This window comes from Hipposideros armiger, unplaced genomic scaffold (assembly GCF_001890085.2).
Source record: "Hipposideros armiger isolate ML-2016 unplaced genomic scaffold, ASM189008v1 scaffold_82, whole genome shotgun sequence".
NCBI lineage: Eukaryota > Metazoa > Chordata > Mammalia > Chiroptera > Hipposideridae > Hipposideros > Hipposideros armiger.
The window spans coordinates 1530949-1555457 of NW_017731432.1; the positions used below are offsets into that span (position 1 = coordinate 1530949).

General features: G+C 49.6%; 1 protein-coding gene across 5 annotated transcripts in view; it reads right to left on the bottom strand.

Moving 5' to 3' along the window:
- The window catches only part of HIVEP3 (HIVEP zinc finger 3), a 437965-nt gene that overhangs the window by 147181 nt on the left and 266275 nt on the right, over positions 1–24509 (bottom strand). For all 5 annotated transcript variants that reach the window (XM_019643809.1, XM_019643812.1, XM_019643805.1 and 2 more), the window contains one exon: positions 18348–18428. The gene's annotated coding sequence lies outside the window, so the exon portion shown is untranslated. The remainder of the gene's footprint in view (positions 1–18347; positions 18429–24509) is intronic.

Here is a 24509-nt window from a genome sequence, read left to right on the forward strand (position 1 = left end):
CCAGCACTCTGGAGCAGCTGAGGCCACATCTTCTGCCTATAATACGCCTTGTGCTCACTGTGACATACGCTGCCCCAGGTCTTTCTGGCCCACCCCCATCAGGAAGTTCTCTCTGACCACCACACGCCGGTGCAGGGCTGGCCTCCTCCTGGCTCTCACAGTCCTGCGCACTCGCTGTGCTGCTGTGGGTGGGTGTGTCTCCCTCACGAGGCTATGACCTCTGCAGCGAAGGGCCTGGTTCTGATGCCTCCCTGTGCCCCCAGCACCTGAATTGGCCTGACCCCGAGTGGGAGGGTTGATGAAGTGGGTCAGTGAGGTAAAGAAAGGGTCCCACCAAATGCCCTATGGTTGGTGACTTGAGGCGCTCTGCAAAGCAGCCTTGCAGACTTCCCAGATATACCGCAAAGTGTCAGCTCTGGAGGGACTCGAGAAATGAGTCCATGTTTCAGAGGGGAAACTGAAGCTCGGCTGGGGACAGGTGGTGCTTAACGGTACACAGCTGTTAGTGGCAGAGCCAAGGGACTCTCCCCACCATCACGCTGCCTCAGAGCCTTGGTCACATGCTCAATTCCTCAAAAACGAATCCACCACCTTCCAGGCCCCAGGCTCAGCCTGGGACACAAACACCACCAAGACACAGTCCTGGTCTTCAGGAAACTGTGTAGACATGGACCCAAAGAGCCATAAAGCGGAGTGAAAAGGAAATAACAAAAGTGTTTACAGAGGTGCCACCCAGGGAGACAGGAGAGGTCCGGGGCGACATCTTGGAAGGAGTGACATCCAAGCTGGGTCTTGAATGAGAGTTTATGAGGAAGACTAACCAAGTTGGAGATGGACGAGGAGAGGAAGTGGTGGTCCAGTTAAAGAGAAATGTACAAAGACACAGAAACATGAAATGATACAGCAAGATGGGGAACTGCACAAGCCAAGCGGTGAGGCTGAAGCCCTAAGTACAGGGGAACCTGTGCTTTGAGGTTGGCGCAGAGGGCAAGGCCACATCAGGAGGGGCTTGAAAGCCATGCTAGTCCAACTGGACCCCCGCTGGTAGGTAAAGAACCTACAGTTGGAGCCCAGATCCCTCTACTTGCCATTCCTTTGTGTTCCCATCCTCTCCAGAGTGGTAGGAAGCACAGACATTGTAGATGCTATAAACTCCATTCTATCATCTCCCAGGTCCTGGAACAAACTTCTTAACTCACAGGAACTCCTCTTAGCCACAGATGTCCTTGCATCTTAGAGCTGGAGCTGTGACACACTGAGAATTGATCCTTGCAGAAATGAGTTTACGTGGACTTCAGAATATGGTGTCCTTAGGATAAATCTTATGAGCAGGGTTGGAACTTCACATAGTCAAAGCAGCTTATTTTGGGTCTGAGTGAATGAAAGGGCTATTGCACAGCCCAGGGCTCAAAGCGGACATTGCTGGGAGCTGAAAGAAGGCTCACGTTGGTTGTGCATTTCCCCACAAGACTGTACCTGCACTGAGAATCCTGGAGCCTCTACTCAGAGCCTCATTAGGGTCTAGGACTTCGAGTTAATTCAGAAACACAAATCACAGGAGGCTTGCAGAGGATGGAGCTGAGTTAGAAGAGGCTTAGGACCTTGAGGCCGTCTCCATTTCAGCATTAGGAGGGTCTGCCCTCTACTGCCCTCCTGGTCTTCCCCTCTGATGGTGACACTCAGGGCCCATGAAAGAGCTCAGTAAGTTGCCCAGGGGTGTTTCTATGGCTCCCAGTGACAATTAAATCCCTAACTGATTACCAGCTGAGTGGTCCTTTCTTCTAACCTCTCTCTCAGCAGGCACTGCCCTCTGAAAAAGCCCTTTCCCTGACTTTGGAGATCCAGTCAGGCCTGTGGTGTGACAGGTGACAGATGTGGAAACTGAGCCCCGGCAAGGGGAAGTGGTTGACTGAGGGTCACACAGTGAGGCAATAGCAAGGGCGAGGGAGGACCCAGGGCAGCTCACTCGCCACCTCACCGCCGCGACTTCCTGGAGGTGACTCAGCGAGACAGCCGGCACAGGAAGGAAGTGGGAAAGGGAAGCCCAGCCCGCTGGATTCCAGGTCACCACTTTGTTCGTCCAAAGCCATCAACCACCTTGGTCATGTGGCTCTGCCTGGTGCCCGTAACCTTGCAGCCTTTCCTTCCCAAGGCCACAGCTGCTTGGGTCAAGCTCACCTGGCTTCTCTGGGGTCTCCAGGGACACCCTGCTGCAGGGTCCCATGGTGCTTCCCTCCTGCTGGGTCAGGGGGTCACTTCCATAGACTTGGCCAGTGGCTGATCCTCTGTGGGTCAAAGGTTCATGAGTGAAACGACACGAGGCATAATTATAACCTCATGTTTAATAACTGGGGCTCGGCAGCCAGTATTCAGTTTTCAGTATCTGCTGGCTATGGGTGCTTTGGTTAGCTTGGTTTCTTTGTAAATCTGTAAAATGAGGCAATGGTATCTACTTTCTAGGTTACTTGGAGGATAAGATGAGATAATACATGCAAAGCCAGCCACAAACTGAGCCATACATGATGGCTCTTGTCATCGCTGACTTTGCCGGGTAGCTGTGTATGCATCACCTCATGTAATTCTTACAACAAGCCTGCAAAGTAGATGTGATTATCCTCATGTAACTGGTGGGACACCTGAAGGGAGCGAGGCCACACAGGTGAGGAAGGGCACACAGAAAGGTGAGGGCACACAGCTCATGGCTCGTGGAGGCCAGCATTTGAACCTGGTTCAAGCTGATTCCAGAACCCGAGTGTTTTCTCACCAGTTGCAGCTGCCTCTCCTGCTGTTAGATGACCCTGTGCTAGTGTTTGCACTACCAGCTGCATGCTTCTGTGGCCGGGCCTCTGTCCCCTCCCCCTGGATTCCCATCTTGGCCCTGAGACTTGGGGTCTCTGAGACTCTGTGATCCCATCCACACACTGGCCCTCCCCAGCCTTCTTCACAGAGGAACAAATGAGATAACGGGTGCAATGGAGCTCTGCAGCTGCACTGTGCTGTCTGAATGAGACGTGTTACCCTGTGACCGGAACTACTATGCTCGGTGCAGCCCGTGGTCCAGGACCCAGGAGGACCAAGCCTGCAGGAGCACCTGCCTCAGCTACCACAGGAAATGCCACAGGCCCCTTTAGCTTGGGGCTTTCCAAAAGCTGAGAACAGGCTTCTGGAGTGAGGAAGGAGGGGCTCCAGACACATTACAAGTTTTTGCTTCACTGGACAAGGAGTTTCTCAAAGGGCAGGACCGGCTCACAGCATATGCCTTGGATGCATGGTCGTCTACCTCACATTTCAGACACACGGGCTTCCTGTTGGGTCACCAAGCGGGCCAGGTTGCTTGCCCCATGCCCAGATCCAGCAGCACCACCTCTGAGACCCCCTGACTCCCCGGGGAGAAGAGGCCACTCCCTTCTTTGACAGCCTGCATCCCCACCTCAACTGCAGCATGTGACTATATCATATTTCCAATCTCTAACTTGAATCCTTGTTGGAACAAGGTGAGGGTTTGAATAATAATAATAAAAAATACACTTCAACTTAATTATTTTCCATCTGTTTCGCTTGCTGGGTTGTAAGTTTCCTAAAGGCACCTTCTACGTTCATATCCATCTTTGTAATTCTTAATAACCAGCACAGGGCATGGTGAGGGGTTGGTGGGATGGTTCTGTCTGCATCTGTCCTGTCTCCCCATCTCTCCCACCCCCAACCCCGCAGGCTGGGCGTGTCCTGGAACTGTGTGTTAACAGTCAAAGACTTGGGTACCAATGGAGTGTTCTCCCAGCAGGCAAACTGGCTTATGTGCATGGATGTTGCCTCAAGTCATGGCTATCTCGGTGCATTCTGGGCTTATTTTGGGGTTCTGGGTTATACTTTCAAAGAGCAAAGTCCCTGTTTGCATAATCACCTCTTCCAGAAAAGTGAACTGATGTTTAAGATACAATATGGGGTAGCAATGAGGAGTAGGAATTCATCAAAAGCCCTATAAAGTTGTCTTCCTTTTTCCTTTACTTGGTTTCTGATGAGTGTATGTGACTGGCCACTTCTAGGATATATCAAACACTGTCTGACCTGGGTGCAGCTGGATCATGGGAGTTAGCTGTGGACTTGTAACTACTGACTGGATCTATGTTACAAACCCAGCCTCTCGTTTGGTTCGAGGAGCCCTGGGGAAGGCAGTATCAGAGCCTTCCAGGAATGGGGGTGGGGAACAAACAGAAAGCAGGGAGTTTCTGAGCCCCAGAACCCAGGAAGTGGTTCCAGCTGCTGTGAGTCTTTGGTTCTCATCTGTGAAAAGGGAGAATACAGCCTGCCCTGCAGAGTTACTACAGGATCAGTATGGGATTATAGTATGTTAAAACAACGAGCTCAGGGCATGGTGAGAATCGATTCATTCATTCCACAAATATTAATTTAGCATCTGCTGTGGGCCAGGCACTGCTCCAGGCACTGGGGATAGTAGACAGTAGCATGTTACATGGTGGTGAGTGCTAGCAAGGGAAGCAAAACAGGGAATGGGGTGGTGGCAGTAAAATGTTTTGCCATTTTAAATAGGAGCCAGAGAAGGCTTTACCGAGATGGAGACATTCAAGTAAAGACCTGAAGAAAGTGAGGGAGTGAACCATGCGTGTATTTTTCCCAGCAGAAGAAACAGCAAGGGCAAACTCTAAGGCCAGAGTTTGAGGAACAGCATGAAGGTCAGAAGGTATGGGGTGTGAGAAGTCACTGGTGGCCACATCACTGGGGCTCTGGTTTTTTACTCAGGGACAGGAAGCCACTGGAGGCTTTCCAGACAAGGGTTGACACAATCTGACTTTTATAACTGATCAGTAAACATCAACTGCCTCTTCCATTCAAAGTCTAGTCAATACCCAGACCTCTGCAATTCCAGCTCACGTGCTCTCTCCTTTCTCAGATTTCTTCCGACTTTCTACATCTGTCCAAACCAGGACGGCCTCCTCACTTTCTGCCAAGCGCAGTCTGCAAAGGCGCTCTGCAGAGAGGCTGTCTTTGGAAGAGAGGGAACAGAGAGGAGTAGTTTGGTTGGGAATCGTCTCCTCCCTTGATGCTTGGACAGGCAGCCTATGGGCCTGGCTCAGCTGCAGTGCGCACACATACTATGTGCTTAGTGGTGCTGGGGACACTAACAGAGTCCTCGGTGCCACTTCATCATCTGGGATAGCTCTGTGCAGAACTGAGAATTTCATTCATCGTTCCCTCACCCTACATGTCTAACAAAAGGTGAAATCATTTGTTTTAAAATAAAACAATTCCCATCTCTCTCCTTGCTTCTTAACCTTTTTTTGGGTCACCTGCCCCTTTGAGAATCTTCTGAAAGCTATGTACCATCTCTTCAAAAACTGAACCTAGAAGATGCATTCATTCTCTTGTAATTTCAGGGGGTCCACAGATCCCTGAAAATTCAGCAAAGAAACCATTATCTATGTCAATGATTTTCCAATCTATAGCTCCAACAGAATGAATGGCTGGATGGATGAAGAAATGAGCAAACAAAGACTAAAGACGCTGCATGCAGATGGAAGGACAATAGGGGGGAAAGAGGACAGACAGACGCAGCCACCTCTGGGCACCAGGGCTCTTGCTGAGGGTTCCTGAAGGCTTTCAAGAAGCTGATGAGAAGGAACGTGTGGTCAGGCCTCGTTTGACTGGCATCCTGTAGACAGCTGCAGCTCATCTCCTTAAGCTTCATCTACTGCTCTTCTCCAACACATGTGAGTGACCATCTTTCCAAAATGTACCACGTACTTCCCTGCCTTTCTTAGGGTGCCTCGAACCAAACAAAACAGAACCTTTTTTTGGTGGCTACAGGGCAATCGTGTGAATATGAATTCAGGCAAATACAAGTAAACAACCTCTTCTTGACATACATACAGCTGAGCCGTTAAGGCGCAAGGCTCCTGTTCAGTCCTCCCTCATCACAGCTCTCCTGCTGGGATCCAGGCTTCTAGCCTCTCCGTTCATTTTATTTTCCTGACACATCTCCTGAGAAGCTGGAATGCATTTTTAACTCATTCTCCTAGTCACGCCTCTCACTGTGAAGTTTTTAACTTAATCTCCTTTTCTTCCAATCACTGTTCTATGTTATGACACAGGGAGACCATCCCACATGACTGGAGTGGGTCGGCATCTCGGCCCAAGTGTGCAATGGTCTGGAGAGCATCTCTGATAGAGCAGGGCCTGCAAGGACCCAGGGGAGTGGCTCCATGGCCTCTCCAGCCTCTTCTCTCGTCGCTTTACCTCCTTCTCGGCACCACGCTCCAGCCACCCTGAGCGGGAGTTCCCCAAGCAGACCTGCTGTTTCCCGCCTCTGTTCCTTTGCGTGTGCTGTGCCTGCCACCTGGGACAGAGGCCACCACCTGCTTGTCTGACAAGAAAGCTGTCGTCTCTGCCCAAGCCTCACCTTCCCAACCTCTTCAGTCAGACCTGTTTCCTTCCTTTGTGAATCCGATGTCCTCACCTCAACAATGCCACTTCCTACATTGTCTTCCCAACGTCAGCGCGTACTACATTGTATTTTCAACTTCTTTTTTGAGTCTTTTTTGAGGGAACAAAGTTAGAGCTTAGATAAATCCACTTGTGATTGTTTCTTGATACGTTCACTCCCTGACCTGTGCCTTACCTATTTCCCCAGCACACAGCACAGGGGACACACCCATGTTTCGGTACGTCTTTGTTAATAAATGTTGCCTTTGTAGTTGTCTTTGCCCTTACAGCTGGATGGTCTGTTGTAACCTCAACCCCCCTTGGCTGTTAGGGTCCCACCTCTCACTGCCCTTCCGCGGCCTCCACTTCCAAGCTGCTGGGAATCTGTTAGAATTGTGTGTAAGCCATGAGGAAACGGGCACTGAGGAACCCTTAGTGCCTGTTTACTTACTCTCAGAAGTAAACTAATGGACTTATGTTATTGTGTCGCAAGTTTTGGCCACCCTGGTGTAGCTGTGCTTTCTGAGATCCAGGTGAGTGAGGCCACTGGATGGGAAAACTCCTCCAGTGAGTTGTCATGGTAACCAGGACTTTCAATTTCATGCAAGAGAGTCCCTGAGAAGAAAGCACACCAAGGGGCGGAGGAGAAATAGTAGCAATCCATCACAAGCTTCCTAACATTGTCCTCCTGTCCCCTTGTCTTTGCTTCTTGCTGGTTTACACGCTCAAGGTAGATGCCATTATGTGTGGGCATCTAAGTAGAGGCTGCTTAAAATAGCCACCTGTCTATTTCAGGGAGGAGTTGAATATGCATGAAGCTATTTTAGAAGAGATATCCCTGGCCCAGCCAATCCAAACCCCATCCTTTCCCTTGGAAATGCCAAGGGAAGCTGAATGGGACCTTTCTTAGCCTTTCCCACTGGGGTGGAGGTTTTCAGAAGCCACAGGAACAACACCCCAGTGAATGTTGGTCTTGCAGCCTTGTCAGCTCTCCCTCCTGATCCTGTGGTCACAGGGCCCCTGGCCAGACAGCCCAGCCCTCCAGAGTCCTCCAAGCCTTGGCAGCCTTCAACAATAACCATGCTACAATTCAGTTGGCCTAGATCTTTGGTGGGGCTCAGACTCTTAGGCATTTCCATTTGTTGTTTCATTTATTCATCCAACACACTTTTACTGATAGATAAAATGTGCGAGGAATGTGTTGTGTGCTGGGGATTCAATGGTTTCTGAGACAAGTTCATTACAGAGGGTAGATGGACAGGTGGATAGAGAGAATGGCCATGTGGTTCAAAAATGGAAGGGGCGTCCAGAGAAGGAGCCCTTGCTTCTTCCCAGGCTTGAGAAAGAAGATGACTTTTTAGCCAAGCCTTGAGGGATGAGCAGAAGGCGAGAAAGCCTGAGGAGGCATGGCAGGCTCAAGGAGTGAGAGATAGTTGGGTGGGGCCAGGCATGGGATGCCCTGGTGGGAGGGAGGGTGTGCCTGTGAGGAGGTGAGAATGGACTGGAAACCAGACTGTGGGGGTCTGGAGCGCTGGGCTATTTCCACCTTCTCTGAGTCCTCAGGCTGGGCTGGGAAGGCCTCCCTCTCCATGAGCCCACAATGCCTGCTGCACCCCTGCCACTGTCCTCAATCTAGATGGAAGTACCTTGGGGCAAGGGTCTCGTCAGGGTCTCCTGGGCATCCCTGCAACCCAGTGCCAGAGTAGGCATTGAGCAGGCATGCACAGAATTTTGGTTGCAAACATGGGTTCTAGAGTTAAGACTGCCTAGGTTCAAATCTGCCCTCTGCCCCTTACTAGTTGTGACCTTGGGCAAGTTTTCTGACCTCTCTGCCTCTGTCCTCTCACCTATAAAATGAGGACATTACTAGTACTTATCTCTATTGGTGAGAAGCACATGAATTAATATATTGGGCTGTCGGAAAAGTCATGATGGATTTTTTTCTACGTTTTTCATTGTAAAAATGCATCATGACTTTTCCGACAGCCCAATATATAAAGGGCTTAGAGTCTGTGTGGCACACAATAGGCAATAGGTAAAAGTATTAGCTAAGTTTTATTATTAGTAGTATAATGAGTCTGGCTTTTATCTTGACAAGGAATGCCATTGGTGACAAGTTTTTCTTTCCAAAACAAAAAGAACTTTATTGCTTTGACTGATTTTACTCATATGTGTCTACTCTAAAAAGTTAAAGCATTTTAAGTACAAGGAAGAACAGGGGGGAAAATCACCTTAAATGCTGACCCTCAGGTCACCGTCATTGGCATGGCCATCTTTTAAGATACAGTCAGTTCTCATTATTCACGGATTCTGTACTTGCAAACTCACCTACTCACTAAAATTTATTTGCAAGCCCCAGATCAATACTCATGGTGCTTTTGTGGTCATTTGCAGACACTAGCAGAGTGGCAAAAAATTTGACCTGCCCAATGGGTATGTTCCCAGCTGAGGTATAAAAAGGTGCTGCTGCCTTCTCATGTCAGCTGTCCTATGAAAACAAGGTCCTTTTAACAGTCTAGTTAGTGCCATGGTTTCGCCTTTTTTCTTCTTTTTGTTGGTGATTTCACCGTGATGATGTGCCTTACAGAGAAATATGTGTGTGCGATAAGCTACCTTCAGGCATGAGTTCCAGTGCTGTTCTTGGCCATGAATTCAATGTTAATGAATCAACAATACATGTTAAATAAGTTATTTTTTACAGAAACACTCATGAAACAAGGCTGTGTACTAATCGGTTGACAAGAATGTTGTGACCAGAGGCTGGCAGGAACCTAATGCCCTAATTTGCCCCTGGGCCAGTGGTTCAGTGTTCACTGATTCAGCCAGCGTCTGTGGGGACGTTATAGAACATAACTACTGTGAATAACAAGATCAACTGTACTTTTCTAGATACAAAGATGCATACTTTTATGCAATTGGAACACACCTTCCACACTTGTTTTGACACCTTTAAAAAAATTATATACTATGTCAAAGTTATCTTTCTGTGTCCATAAATACAGGCCTCCAGATAACTGCATCTCTGTATTTCTTGAATTATTAACCAGCAGTTCCTTACTGATGGACAACTTGATTGTTTCCTGTTATTTGCTATTATAAACAATACTATAATGAACATCCTTATTGGTAATAATAAAATAGCTAATATTTATTCAGTACTTACTATGGGACCAGCCCTTTGTTAAGAATTTTATAAGGATTTTCTCATTTAACCTCACAAGCCTATGAAGTTGATATTACTATGCCCACTTTACAGATGAGGACTCTAATGCTTAGAGATGTTAACTAACTTTTCCAAGGTCACACAGCTTAAAACCAAGCCTTTGGCTTCTGATATGTCACTCATAACCAGTGAGCTCAGCTGCCTTCTTACACATACAATTCGGGCACTTTTTGATTAATTCCTTAGGGTACTTGTTTAGAGGTAGACTGATGGATTGAAGAGTATGCACATTTGAAAATATTGGTGCATATGGTTAAATCTCCCCTCCAGAAAATGTACATCAACTCACAACCTACTAACAGTGCTCCAGTGTCTCTTGTAGCATTCCTCATCTCCCCAGTATTCTTATTCTTTGAAATAGGACCCCAAAGTACATCTTGATTCTTTAATGTGCGTGTTTTGACTACCGGTGACCACCCTTTCCATATGCTTACTATGCCCTGTATTTCTTCTTGTGCAAATTGCTTGTTCACATCCTCTGACCATTTTTCTACTGGCGATTGCTTTACTTCATTTTCATAAATTTTTTTATTAGTGCTAGTAACCCTTTACCCATCATACATATGTTGAAATTTCTTAGTTTATCATCCTTTAACCTTGATTATTATGTTTTTTTGCTCATGGGGTTTTACATTTTCTTTCATGATTTTTGGATTTGGTTTTATACTTCAGTAGGCATTCTCCATCCCAATTTGATATAAATAGTCCCTCATTGTTTTTCTTCTAGTACCTTTACAGTTTCATGCTTTTTCATCACCTAGGAATTTATTTTGCTGCAAGGACTGAGGTATGGAACCAGTTTCCTTTTTCTTTTTTTCTTTTTTCTTCTTCTACAAATAGCTAGCTGGTTGTCTTTTTTTTTTTTTAAAGATTTTTTTTTATTGGGGGAATTGGGGGAAGGGGAACAGACAAGTTGCTGTCGTCTTGTTCTTCAATCTAGTTGTGGAGGACGTTGCCTCACTGGCCCAAGTTGGCACCATCATTGCGCTCTTCTCTGGCGAGGCAGATCAGTCGCCGGCTTCTGGACGGCCGCTCACTGCGGCTGCTGGCCGCACACGGCAGCCCATGGCAATCCACTGCCACAGGGACTGCAGCCCACGCCGTCGCCGGCGACTCATGGCAGCCCAGCTCCAGGTTGAGCTGCCGTTCAGCATCTTAGCTGTAGAGGGCAGTGTCACTGGCCCTCATATGTGGGATCCGAACCGGGGCTCTCTGGCATCCCAAGCGAGCTCTTAACCATCGCGCCACTCGGCCGGCCCGCTAGCTGGTTGTCTTTATAACATCACCTGCCGTTTTGTCTCTAATTCTCACACTTACTTATATCTACTTCTGGGCATTCTGTCCCATCCCTTGAGCTACAGGCCTATGCCTTTACCAACACTGCATTTTTCAATGCTGTTCACCCATGTTTATGTTTCCACATGTACTTTTTGTTCATTTTATTAAAAAATTTTGTTGGGATTTTATTTGGGAGTTCATTTACTTTCTAGACCAAGTCACAATACCTTCTTAAGTTTATTCTTGGATATTTTATGCTTCTATTTCTTTAAAGAGGAGAGTGTTTGCCCTCTCTGCTTTTTAACTGGCTTGTTTGGTTGCTACCTTCTTCACGGAACCTTTTCCAACCAACCCTGCAGGAAACACCCACTCTCTCCCCCAACACCATGCCTTTCCCATCATGTCGCTTCTTGCTTTTTAACCCTGAATTACAATTATTGGTTAAATGGTGGGCTCTTTGAAGACAAAGTCCCTGCATAGCCTGTTTGTGCCACATCTGGTAGGTGGTCGAGGCCATGGAGATATCTGTAGGATGAATGAATAAACGAATGACAGATTTTTTTTTTCCTTAGAAAGCTGAAAGTGAAGTGAAACAGCCCTGTTATAAAAATTTACTTTTCCACAGGCTTTCAGTAGAAAACAAGAGAAGTTTTATTCCTCCTCCCTTATGTCCTTGGCTAAACCTCCAACACCATGTCCGAATCAGAGAAGTGGTCATGGCTAGACTAGTGCACCATACGCAGCGTGCCTCAGCACCTCTCCAGAGCCAGGGACCGCCACGCTCGCTGAGCTGTCTGGGCACTTCTCAGGGAGCCCTCCAGGAGAAGGAATGCAGGCATTCAATGGGCACCTGCTAGTCGCGATATGTCTGCTAGACTTTTTGAAAATCTCTTTCCCTTAAGATACAACAACCCTGAAATGTTGGTATGACTAGTCCCCTTTGGCAGATGAGGGAACAGGCTCAGAGAGATGAGCCCCTAGCTAGTAAGTGGCAGGACTGGGGGAAGCTGAGGCTGTGGGACTCTAAAGGCCTTGCCTCTCCCATAATAATGTCCAGAACACCAGAGTTGGGGAGGCTGAGAGGCCGTGGCTCAGAGAGGAGTCCTGTACAGAGCCGGAGCCATAGGGTCCTGCCCTCACTGAGCCAAGGTGGTCTGGTCTCTAGAGAACTTTCCTTTCCCCAGAGCAGCATGTGATGCCTATAGGTTGTTCCAGAAGAAGACTGGACTTGGGTCAAAGAGCCGGGCTGGGGACATACTACACAGGCCGTATTGTCACCATGGGACTGAGGAGGGGAAGGGTGGGAGACATGGAAGATGTGACATGTGGGGAGGGGTTGGTCTTCCGCACACATCTGGGGATGCTCTTCCATATTCCTCCTCCCAGCCCGTCTAGGGTCAGGGTTTCTTGCCCTGGCCTGCCGGCCCCACCTGAGACTCCAGTCAAGAAGCCACTTCCTTAGTGGACTGGCAGCTGCTGGGTGGGCCTTGGCCTATTTCTTTGTAAGCCTGGATTAAAGCTCCAGTGTCTTATGATGGGTCATAGGTTGGGCGCCAATACATTTACTGACTTGATATTGTGTCTGGCCCAGTGCAGTCCCCAAGGTCATGGACATGAGCAGTCCACGGGTCTCCTGCCTTGTGGAGCGCCATTCTGGTCAGGAAGCAGATCGTAAGGAAACATTTTCAGCCCTATGGAAGTGCTGGGGAAGCCTAGACTGGGGTGGGTGGTGCTGGTGGGATTCTGCGGGTAGCGAGCTGTGGAAGTTGGATGTCAGGCTAAGTTATGGGGGCTTCGTCCTATGGGCAAAGAGAGGCTTCCTGCATTTGAAGCAAGAGTCTCCCATCATCAGATTTGTGCTTTAGAAATAGACTGACGAGGTGTATTTATTTTCAATAAATATGTATGATTTTTAAAGTGAAAATGAAAGTATCTCCATTTTGTTAAAACAATACCAAACATAAGAAAACCCAGAACAGATGGATATGAGGCTGGCTGGCCTGCTTGCCTATGTGGTGCTGATGAATGAAAGAGTGAGACAGACCCATGTTCATGTTCAAGCCCCTGCCACTGACTTGCTGGGCAACTATGAGCCAATTGCTTCCCCATCTCAATCTCAGTTCCCTTGCCTGTACAATGGGAATGTTGTCACCCAATACATTGCGTTGTCATTAAGGCAAAATGGGGTGTCAAAGGACACTGTGCACACTGGACAAAAATAAAATGTTAAGATGAGGCTCCATGTACACAGCTGGGGATACTTCAGACACCCCGTTGCCCTGCTGTAAACGCACCACCCAGCAATTTCTCAGGAAGTCTCTCTCAGCTGTTCCAGCTCAAATCAAAGCCCATCCTGTAAAAACATGGTCCCGTCCGGAGAAGCAATTGCCCATGTGTTTGGTGGGCCACCTGCCCGCCGGGTCCAGCCTGCTGGGCCATGAACATCAACAACGGCCCCTTCCTGGTGGAAGAAGGAACAGGGAGCCGGCTTGTTCTCCGAGAGCAAAGGACTGGCCGGCGACGAGGAACATTTTAAGGTGGAACGCTCTTTCCTGCACCTTTGGCAGCTGTCTACATAAGGCGTCCATTATATGCGGGCCCCGAGGCCAGCAGGCCTGAGGGGCTAAACTAAAATTAGTGTAAAATGTCCACCCGCCAGAGACACGGAACATCCGCAGGTCAGATGCCTCCAGCCAGCCGCCCAGGCGGGCGGGCGGGAGTGGGGGAGTGGGCACGAAACAGCTGTGGCGGCAGCTGCCTCCAGTTCCTCTCAGCTCGGGGATGACGGCCCTGCCCAGAGACCTGGCTCAACAGCTCAGCCCAAGTTAAAAAATAGAAGGCTGGGTAGAATCCCAACTATAGTTTTAAAAAGTCTGTGTATGTGCGTAGAAAAAAAGGTGGGAGAGAATTTCACTGAGTATCTGAGAGGTTCAGTCTCGAATGTGGAAGAGTGGGTGAATTGTTTTCTTTTCCTGTACTTGCCAAAATGTTCTCAATAAATATGTATTACTTTTGTAATCAGAAGAAAGCACAATAAAAGATGCTGTCAATCGTATATTTATATTGAATGTAATTGAATGTCCATTTTAAATTTATAAAAATGATTACATTGTAAATGCTCATAGGCATATAGTATATATGTGTGTGTAAATACATTTATATATCTAGTCCACCAGTGTTGGAAGCTTTGAATCCTAGAATTTCAAGGCTGACTGGCATTAAAGATCTACGTTCTCCAAGTCTTCATTTTATGGAGAAAACTGAGGCCCCAGAAGCAAAGCAGAAAGCAGAGAAACAACTTTTCACCGAACCTCGTCCTATAGTGGAGTTTCCCCAAGTCTTAGCCCCCGTAATTCTGTCGTTGTTTGTATTCCCACTTTATGAAGATGGGAACTAAGGTACACAGAAATGAACTGATTTACCCAAGGGCTCCCCGCTAGGAAGCCACAGAGCTAAGCCCCTACCTCAGTTTTCCATCCCTAGCTCACTGAGCATGAAGAAAGGAAGTGTCTTTGCAAAACACCTGCTCCCTGAAACCTCAACATCCAGAAAGCCATCCCTCATAAGCAGGTTTTGAATCGTCTTTCCTGAGCCCCTTGTGGCGGGTGCATGCCTTCCCTGTCTCTGGAGGGCTTGTGGTCTTGCTGCCAGGTCAGACCCCGGGAGCCTTTGAAGGTGACATATAGTGACGTGGGGACACAAAGGGCACAGCACCTTCCTTTTCGCAATGTGGGACAGGGCAGGTGGGAAAGGCTTGCTGAGGGAGGCAGGCAGGTGCCAGACTTCAGGATAAGAAGGGTTGGCGGGAGAGGCTGCCATTCAAAGTCTCCCTTCTCTGGTCCCCTCCAGCCTTCCAGCGCCCCAGGCCTGCAGTGCCTCAAGGCCACCCCAGGTGCTCAGGCCTGAGGCCTTTGCTCCAGCTGCAACCTCTATCTGTAACACCTGTCCCTACCCACATGTTCCGCCCCAATTCTCTCAAGACCCAATTCATCCATGCATTCTTGTTAGTGTGCCTACATTTTTGTTGTGTGCCTACTAGGTGCTAGAGCAAGACTGGCATAGTCCCAACCCTGTCAATGCCTCTAGCTCTTAGAGAAGGCTTAGTGCTTAGGCTACACGGGTCATTCAAACGTGGACTCTGAGTCCAGACTGCCTGGTTCAACCTGGCTAAGGCACTTCCCAGCTGTGTGTGCTCGGGCCAATTACTCAGCGTCTCTGTGCATCAGTGCTCCTTATATTTAAAAGAGGATGATAACAGCACCTGCTTCACAGAGTTGGTGTGCAGGTGGAGTGAAAATCCATATAAAGCTCTTAGAACAATGCCTGGCACATGTAAGTCCTTTATAACCATGAGCTATTATAATCCTTATTATTACCATGGTGCAGCGCCATTTATTTGTTTACATGTCCCTTCTCTAGAAGGGACCATCTAATTCCCGTCTGGGCCCCCAGTGTCCACCAGTGCCTGGAACAGAGAGGTTTTGAGAAAGTTCGGCCAAATGAACTTTTTAAAGGAAAGTCGCCAGGTCTGCCTTCCTGCTAAGGCACATACGCTAACGGCTCATGCCACCTTTCGAACCAAAGCATGCACCGGCCTTTCTCGGACACCACTGCCCATCACCAGCCACCTGTTCCATCACACGGGTGCGAGTTGATGGAGGAGCATGGGATAGAAGTGCTGACTGAACGACAGGCACGCAGCCTGCGTTTCACATGAGCTCTGGCCTTTGATTCTGAGACCACCTGGGGAGGTGGGTAGTTTAGAGGCTCAGACCCGGAGGCTCAGACCAGTCACACTGCTTCCCAAGGGGCTGACAGGGCAGCATTGGAGTACAGCTCTCTCAGGCCTCGGAACCTACTCTTTTTACTGGGATAACAGATGTAAAAGCGTTTTGAGCTCTGTCAAGGGAGGAGACTGTAAAATTACAAAATTGCGAAGTATTACCCACCACACAGAAAAACTCTCGGGCAGCAGTTGCTCTGTTTATCCAGTAAAGAGAAGAGCACCTAATGGCAACATAGAATCCTTCGAGGTTGCTGCCCTGGGGGAGGCGGCATATTGTCCCGTATGGACATGGGAGGTGAGCTGGGTGGGGAGGGGAGAGGGGTTCTGATGGCAAGCCAAGCAGCCCCCTACTGATGGGGCCCATGGCACAGGACAGGGACCCCAGGATGCCTGTGACTCTGCGTCAGGACACTCTGGGCCACCCAGCAAGGGGTGTCTTACCCAGGGCCTCCACATGTCCTGGTTTAGCCAGCTTCTAACATGAGCACCTCTTCTTAGCTCTCAGCCTCTGCCCTGGGCCCAGAGGCCTCTCTTGGTACCACAGAGCTGACCATCCCCCTTCCTTGATCACATAGGGCACCACCGGAGCTCCTCGGCATGATATGCAAAGGCCTGCCCACTTCTCCCAGCCTCACTTCCACACACCCTTTCTCTGCGCCTATGTCCTGGCCACTCCACCTTTGTATCTGCTTTCTTCTCATCCTAGAATGACTTTCTTCCATTTTTTTTAACCTGGCGAACTTCTACTCATCCTTCAAAGCCCAGTTTAAGGATCACCTTAAAATGGTCTTCCCTGAACCACCACCACAACCAAACCTGAAGAGAATAGAACCCTGCTGCCTTCCCATGTTTCCTGCATGATGGCCTATTTGCATGTCACTACCTCTGCTAAATGAGAGGCTTCTTGAGGGCAATGATGTTACTTCATTTGTCTCTGTGCCTCAGTGCCCAGCACAGAGGATAGAGCACAGCAGGCAACAAATATGCCCAGATGACCAGGCCCTACCTCAGTTTCCCTACCTCGCATCTCACTCCCAGGTACTCCCACAGCTCACTCTGTACATGGCCAAATGCCCCTGCCTTCAAGGAGTTCGGTGTGTGTGTAGAAGATGACATGGAAACCAATGACTAAACTCAGGGAGGTGTGACTGATGATAGAGGGATGAACTGTGTGGCAGGTACTATGTACTAAGGCCAGCTAGGTGGTCAGCAGAGGCTCCCCTGAGAACCAAGACTTAGGGTCCAGAGGAGCCTAGTGGTTTGGACAGGAGGGCAGCAGAGGAGCCATGGGCAAAAGCAAGGAGGGGTGCTGCTCCATTCAGGGACCTTCGCAGGGCTGGAGGTCAGGGCTGTGTGTAGTGGAGAGCTGGGAGTGAGGGATATGGGGCTGGCGAGGCCAGAGAGGATCTCTCCAGGTCATCTAACCTGCTTTTAGCTTCTTCCTAGTCCCCAGCCCCTCAAGTTCCTAGCATGTTTTGCAGCTGAGCCAACCAAGCAGCGTTATGTGCCTACAAGCCTCCTGAACTAGTTTTCCTGGCTGGAGAAGCAGGTACAGGCTGATGCTCACCTGTCCATCCTCAAACCACCTTGAGGCAGTTAGGGTGGCCCTTCTTCTTCCCTAGAGGCCAAGCCTGCTAGGCCAGTGGGTAGCCACCAAGCCTGGCTAGACTCAGGCAGGAGCCTGGAAGCAAGGTGTCGACTCCCTGCTGCCATAAACCCTGGCATGTGTCACCTGAGCCTTGTTCAAGGCAGAGTGGCATGGCGGTGGGGCAGCCTCTAGCCTGTCAGACAGCAAAAGGGCCTCTGCCTGCCCTCTCGTCCTCATCTCCTAGACAGTTCTCCCGGCCTGACCTAAAGATCTGCCCATGAGCTTTGGCTCTATGCTGGCTCCTCCTTTAACGAGGGCCTCACTGTCCGTTTAACCTGGGCTCCCACCCTGCATTGCCCCTCCCTCAGCTTGATCTTCATACCCATGTTCTGCTGTGGGCCCACCCAGCTCACAGCGCATGAGCAGCCTTTGCCCTCCCCATCTGGGCATTGGCAGCCTACCGTGTCCGGGATGTGCTGCCCAGCCATGAGAGGGCAGGTGTGGGGCTGGTGACAGGCCCCTGAATGTGTACGTGCACACACACAGCCCATCCCAGGCTCCCTGTGGGTGTGAGGTCCATGGAGCAATCAAACAGAAGATGAGTCCTAGGAAAGTGGCAGACAGCTGGTGTCCCACCACCCCTTCCCTAGCCCATAGCCTTGGCCTGCCTAGTTCACAGAGTCCAACTCCCTCGCTTTTCAAACAGGGAAACAGAGACACAGAAAGGGAGGCACTTATTTGAGATTTTCCTGAGCATTAAAGGCAGACTAGGTTCAGATCCAGTTCCCTGGCTTCTATCCCAGGACACATGCCTATCACCATATGCTGCTTCTGCAGAAATGCCAGCTGATGGACTCTGGACACTTGGCAGGATTTTCCTAAAGTCTCAGTAGAGTGTGGGGCTTCATTTTTCTGCCAAGGCCGAAGTCACCCCTACCTGCCTACTGGCCACAAACATCGCCCAGAGTGGCCTATGGGCTGTGCTGACATTGCTCTATGTCCTGTGGTGTGAGGGAGAGATTGGGGGAACTTACCTGCCAAAAGCTAGCTGTGGTCTCATGGTCGAGATGTGTCAGAGATTTCTAAGAGCTTGGAGGACTGTGTTGGAGGGAGACCTGTGGGAAGCAGAGAAAGTGAGAATATTATACCACCACCATCTGTCAACTTTCACTTGAGTTTGAAAAATGCATCCAAAAATGATGACCACAGCCTTGGTGAGAGTGGCCTCATAGCCAACCCCCGGTTCCAACCTCTTCTATAGCACGGTCATCGCAGGGTCAAGGTCAGGCTCCCCCTGAGACGCAGCCATAGCCTCATCGCACCATTCAGAGCTGAAAGTCCTGTCACCAGCCCCTGCTGAACCTCCTGCATTCTATTTCTGCTCTCAGGATGAGAAACTCTCACTTCCAAGCACTGCTTGATGCTCCCTGAGCACCATTCGTCATAATTCACTCATTCTTTCTTTCATTATTCATTCATTCATGCAAGCATTCAATAGCCATTTGGGAAAGCTATTAGATGTTAGTGCCAGGTCTTATGGAGATTAAGTCACTGAGAGTGACAGTCCAGATCTAGGAAGACAGTCACTTGTAGAGCCAGGACGAATGCCACAGGCTCCCAACACCCAGCCTGGTGCGTTTCCGCCCTCCTCTGAGTGATCTATGTGCCAGGCACTGGGCAAAGCATTTTATATACACTGTGCAGAATGCGTCCCACCATTTGCAGTGCAAAGACTCCTTTTTGTGTGAAAATATTTCTCAAAACTACTCCTGATGGTAACTGTACACTTAGTATCTTTTCCTTAGGAAAATAAACGATCATACAAAAGCCACAATGAACATAATGCTTTACAATTAACTTGTATTTTAGTAATCACAGCACCACCACATATGTTTAAATAATGGTTACACATACTCATTTGAGACATGTTATTTACATCTTCTGGGCTTAAGGCTTTGGCTCCCTGGGGATCCATTCATTCAATACTCATTCAGTAGTATTCAGTAGCAATACTCAGCACCCCTCTGAGATGCCCATCCCCATGGGCCACAGGCTAGGTACCCTGGTACAAGGAAGAGTGGTGGTTCTACAGTGAGGCATGCTTAAGCTCAAACCCAGCTCAGACTGGGTGTGAGCCCTTGGGCAGGCTACTTGGCCTTTCTCTAGCTCAGTGTCCTCATGAGTAAAATGGAGATGATGATCTTGACATTGGAAAGTTGTTAAGAGGATGAAAGAAGACAGTAGAAATCACCCAGGTCAGGGTTTGGCATAAAGCAGAAGCTCAACAAATGGGCACCAGACGATTATCATCATCATCGCCATCATTCTCTTCAGTATCATTGCCATTATCACAACCACCACCATTAACATCATGAATATCATCATTGTTGCTATCAACAGCAGCAACAACACCATCACCAACACCATCATCATCACTACCTCTACCTTCCTCATCATAAATATCATTACTATCAACAATAGCAGTAGCACCATCACCATCATCAACACTAACAACACCATAGCCACCACCACCACCATCATCATAAACACCATAATTGTTACCATCAACATCATCATCATTATCATCAACATCATCATCCCCATCATCATCATTATCTTCCCCACAGTAGGTGCTCAATAATAGTTTCTTATTTGCAGACCTAGCCCATCCTGAAACCCACCCTGCCAGGGGTATGATAAGCCTTCATCTTGAAGGTCTGGTCTTTGTCTTCACTTTCGTCTTAAAGAAAAACTCAGGATTGTTCTGGGGCTGTCACCAGTTTCCTGTAATTGGTGAACAGAAGATGCACTGATAGAATTTCTAAAGCAACTGGGAGAAGCCAGGTGGGACCACCTGCCATACGAGTGGCTCAGGGAGCCTTTAGAAGGACTCGACAGACTCCTCTGCCTGTCAGAGTGATATCAGAAGGGGGACTGCCTTGGTGGGGACCTGACAGGGAGGGCTGCTGCGTCTCCTGCACCAAGCAGCCAGTTTCCATGCAGTTAAGGTTATGCATTTTTTTTACCACCTGTGAGGGACATGTGTCACATCTCTGCTGTGTCTTTAGATCAGGCATGCACTACCATGCGTGGTGTGCATTTGCTGGTTTGGGGCCACTCAGCAACACCTCTCCCTACTTCTGCAACAGCACCCTGATTTCATTTTGGGGAATTAGCTCTCCTGGACTTGGGGGACAGTAAAGCAAGGCTCCCTGCTTTCTTGCAGCCAAGGAGAGGGCATGAGGCTGAGCTAGGCATATTAAATGCTCTCTTCCAGGTCCTGAATCTTCCATATATGCAGCCATGACAGGACTGCCCCTGATTAGTTCCTGTTTTCTGCTCCCCTAGGGTGGACTGGGGGTGTGTGGGGGTGTGTAGGGGGGCTGGATCCTTTTCTGAGCCTGTTCTCTAGCCTTCCTGTCAATCCTGTGAGATTTTCATTATCCTTTCAACTTAATCTGCTTTTGCTTAAGTTGTCTAAAGTCAGCTTCTGTTGCTTACATGAAAGAGCCTGGATGGGTGCAGAGAGGAAGAAGTCAAAATGGCTTCCTTTGGTACAAAGGTCTGTGACCAGGTACTCTGGCACCAAATGTAAACAGGAAAAGTTCAAGTTAAATATTAGGAGCTACTCAGTAAAGGTATTCCCCCTGTGTCTTCCCTGCTGGTAAAGGCCTGTTTTTTTGGGGGGACAGACCTTCTGCAGGCCCAGGGAATGAACTATTACTAGTCCAGTTTAGCAATAGTGGTTTCATTCCACTTTCCAGTGACTGCTTCAGGCATGGGTATGTGACGCAGCTCTGGCTAATGGGGCCTATTACTCTCACTTTACATCTAAGGGAAGTCTTGGTGTTTCTGGGAAAGGACTTCTTTGCTAATAAACAAAAATTGGGGGGACAATGTTCCTCTTCTGCACCACCCACCATCATGTCTGCAAATGGCCCTTGGGACCATCTTATGACCTTGGGTAAGATAATGCTGACTCGGTGGTTAGGTTGGCAGAGAGAGGAAGCTAGAAAGAGTGTGGATCCTTGACATCACTGGGCTGCTGAGTTATTCAGCTTTGGAACAACCCCCACCTCCAGGCTCCTGGAGTTAATAAACCCCTATTGTTTAAGCCACTTGTAGCTAGGTTTCTGTTACCTGCAGCCCAAAGCATCGTAACACCCAGCCAGAGATTCAGACCTGGGAATGTGGGCCTCAACAGCAGGCAGGCACTGCAGCATCACAGGCCAGAGGTAGGAAGGGGGTTGGAGAAGGAAGCCCAGAGGTTGGGGCAAGCTTGTGATGGGTCCAAGCAGGGCCACTCATGGGTGGGACACAGGCAGCCGCTAACAGTGACACTCTCTGAAGCTATTAATAGAAGAATGTCAGCATCATTTCTTGGCAATCTTCCTTGTTTAAAGCAAAAACCCAGCTAGTACTTTGAGGGCATGGGGAACAGAATCTAGCCCAAAGTGGGGTTTAGGTGGAATGCTAACAGCTAGTCAGGGTCTCAGGGTCTGGCGTTCATGTGTGGCTCTGACTCTTGCACACAACTGGAGTCCAAAGCAGGGGAACAGAGGCAGAAAGGAAGGCAGCTATGCTCACCACTATACCACCAACGCTCGCCAGAGGCAGAAAGGAGTAAACCCAGTTCTGTAGAGTCACCAACACAGCAGGGTTTGGGGGAGGCTGCAGCTCAGTAGGCATCCCACCACAACTGCCCATGGTAATGCCACGTACAGAGTTCAGGGCACCCAGGCCAATTCTAGGCCCTGCCAGCTTCTGGGCACTGATGAGATTTGGACCACTTTGGCTCAGGTGTTTGACTGGCACACTGGAGGGCCAATGCCTACAGCAGAGCTGGGAAGTCAAGAGCCAACAGAGGCTTAGGTCAGGGAGCATTTTCATCGGGAGCTGGGAGATCTCTGCTGAGATTTCCATCTTATGCCAATCTGAGTCCAATGGTGTGCAAGCAGCCCTAGTGCCTCACAGAGGCAGCCCTGCTCACGTCCAAGGGGACAGTAGCTGGACCGCTGCTCCTCCTCCGACCCTGTTCTTTGTGCACCAGCCAGGGATCAAGTGCTTCTTCGTGCTGCCTTCTCATCTGCACGCTCTGCCTCTTCAGAGCGTCCGCCTCCCCTTTCCTAACACCGAACAGACCCCAGAAATAGTCCCTAGGGGTCATTTTCAGGGTCAGAAAGATCCCAAGGTCACCCATCTAATGTACCAACCTCATGTGACCAAAAGGGAAACAGAAACACAGAAAAGCGCAGGGGAGTGCTCTTAACCTGCTGTGTGACCCTGGGCAGTCACATCACTCTGAGGTCATGCCTGCTCTGACATTCCATGGCTCTGCTTCCAAAGGACCAACACGTGTGAAACAGTAAACGCATTCTTCGGAGCCACATGGAAGGGCTCTAACTTCAAGCTCAGAACGAGGGTCTGACTTCCCTCCCTCATCTCTCCTCTTCCAACAGCTGGGCCCCCTGCACACACCTGCAGGCTCAGGCCTGCTGCTTGTTCTCAGACCAAGCCCCCCTCTTATGGTCATTATAATCGTCTAAGGAACACTGGTCCAGACTTTCCTGCCCTATTATTATTCCCTGTTTTGGGGAACTGTCGCTGTCTTATTCCTGAGGCCTAGCACCACCGTATTCTTCAGTGCTGGTCCAGGGCTCAGCTGCTGTCCCACAGTCCAAACCTGAGTCCCCAGTGCCCAGACTATGCAGCATGGTGGTGATATGGTGGCGGCCAATAGTGGCTTCCGAAGCAGGTGCTCGTCTGAGAATTTTGCATAGATTACTTAATCAAATCCCAAAGAGGATCATATCAGGTAGTTACCATCATTATCAGGCAGTTACCACCATTATCCCATCTTACAGGCGAGGGAGCTGAAGGCCAGCTTACCAAAGGTCGCTTGGCTGGCAAGAGGCGGTGCCTGGATGTCCCCCTGACAGCCCCATGCCAGCTGTTTCTCTGCATTCTGCTCTGCCGTGGGCCTGGGCTGGATTCCTCCCACTGCCACCCCCGGGCTGGCCTTGAGCACAGGCTCTGCCCTATGGGCATGCATGGTCTCACATCCCAGGCCGCTCTCACTCCCAGCACTTCAGGTTTCTGTCATGTGCTTCAGAGAAGACACGAGATTTGGCAGGTCCTGGAAGCACAGGCACAGAGTGTGGGATAGCCAAGAAGAGGCCAGAAATCACGTCGGGCTATTTGCAAACGGAGACCTATGACAGCATCCATGAGGCTGGCTCCCTCTCTCACTCGCTCACTGGCGGTCACTGGGCTTATGGCATCAGGGGTTGACGGCAGCCCATCATCCCCCACCATCCAGAGGAAGCTGAGTGGTGCAGTGAAAAAGCTTGACAGTCCTGTGATCAGGCCTCAGCCCTGGCCCTTGGAAGCTCTGTGAGCCTGAAGCAGTTCCGTGGGAAGGGTGGCCTCTTTCAGCCTCCAACCCTCCGGCTAGGAAATGGGGCTAATGACATTGCTCTTGTGTGGCCTTGATGAGGACATACGAAATACCTTTGCTGAGTGCCAGGCTCAGTGAAAGGTGGTTCCCTTCTGTGCCTTTTCCTCATTGACTCCTGCTCCCCTGGAGTGCTGGCTGTCTTCTGATGCCAGAGATGGTCCCTCAGGGTGAGAAGCCCGAGCAGTCCCAACGATGCCCACCACGTGGCTGGCAGGGATCTGGGCACAGTCGGCATGCTGGAGATAAATACAGGGTCCAGGCACCTGATTCTAAACAATGGCCTATTCTGGGGTTTTAATTGCTCATCAAAGGGAAGGCAGGCTCTGGGCAGGGACCAACCCTGGAGGGTCAGGACAAGCCTGGGGCAGAAAACACAGCAAGGTACAAGTGCAGAGAGGCCAGCCCACAGGCTCCATATCTCAGACTGTCACCGAGGGAGGGGGCTTCATTAAAAAGCCTCTGGGGTGACCACTGTCACAGTGTACAAATGGGGAAACAGAGGCCAGGGATGGAGAGTGCTTCAATTCCCTGCTCCAACAAACGTTCATCAAGCATCTCCTCCAGGCTGGCTCCATGCTCAGCCACAGAGACCTCACAGTGTGTGGGGAGACAGGTGGGACATGCACAATCACAGTGCCTCGTGACGAGTGCCGGGACGAGGCATGGACAGGCTGGGGGAGCACACCACCCTGATCGCATGGGTCCTTCCTTCCTTCCTTCCTTCCTTCCTTCCTTCCTT